Source organism: Schistocerca americana, chromosome X (assembly GCF_021461395.2).
Source record: "Schistocerca americana isolate TAMUIC-IGC-003095 chromosome X, iqSchAmer2.1, whole genome shotgun sequence".
NCBI classification, from domain to species: Eukaryota; Metazoa; Arthropoda; class Insecta; order Orthoptera; family Acrididae; genus Schistocerca; species Schistocerca americana.
This window is the reverse complement of record NC_060130.1, coordinates 54288995-54289886: the sequence shown is the minus strand read 5'-3', so window position 1 is coordinate 54289886 and position 892 is coordinate 54288995. Positions and strand designations below refer to the sequence as shown.

The following is an 892-nucleotide window of genomic DNA, read 5'->3' as shown; positions in this document are numbered from 1 at the left end:
GCGCGTCGCTCTTACAACACAGAACTCCAGTCGGAATGGCGGTTATCTCTGAAACATCTGGTTTTCGGCTGTATCAGTTTCTCCAGCCTCACTTTAACCTAATTGTTAAAGCCTGTCACAAAACCAATTCTTGTAATAACCGATTTTCAGTCTTTTATTTACATTATTTCCTCTAATAAACGTAGAAATCGAACAAAGATTAAAACATTTTGACTTTCTCAGTTTCTTGATAAATGGAATCAAAACGTTAAATACTTGTATGGACATGATGTCTGTTCTTTCGGACATGTCTGAAAGAACAGACAACATTGATGACCTGCAGCCGTCTTGAACTAAATTAAAATTATATTAATACCGTCAACTGCTCACGGGCGTCGATATATATCAACGGGGACAGGTGAAAATGTGTGCCCCGTCCGAGACTCGAACCCGGGATCTCCTGCTTACATGGCAGACGCTCTGTCCATCTGAGCCACCGAGGCCACAGACGATAGTGCGACTCCAGGGACTATCTCGCGCTCGCCTCCCGCGAGACTGATATTCTCACCTTGTTTGTCCACACACTACATTTGTAGTGTCCTACCCCAACACACTCATTACTCGTGGAAGATATTCTTACCAAGAGTTCGGGGAATACGTGTGCATCCGCACAGAAGGAGGAGGTCATGGCCCGTTTTGCCAGGACTATATACTTATATGGATATGGTGTCTGTTCTTTTGGACATGTCTTCCACGAGTAATGAGTGTGTTGGAGTGGGAAACTACTAATGTAGTGTGTAGACATACAAGGTGAGAATGTGAATCTCGCGGGAGGCGTGCGCGAGATAGTCCCTGCAGTCGAAATATCCACTGTGTCCTCGGTGGCTCAGATGGATTTTGAAGTGCTGAAGGA

The 892-nt window shown here is 44.8% G+C and overlaps 1 non-coding gene across 1 annotated transcript; it reads right to left on the bottom strand.

Annotated features, from left to right (window-relative positions):
* Positions 1-408: 408 nt before the first annotated feature.
* Positions 409-482, bottom strand: Trnat-ugu. The gene has a single exon. It is a non-coding gene; the product is annotated as a tRNA-Thr (tRNA).
* Positions 483-892: the final 410 nt, after the last annotated feature.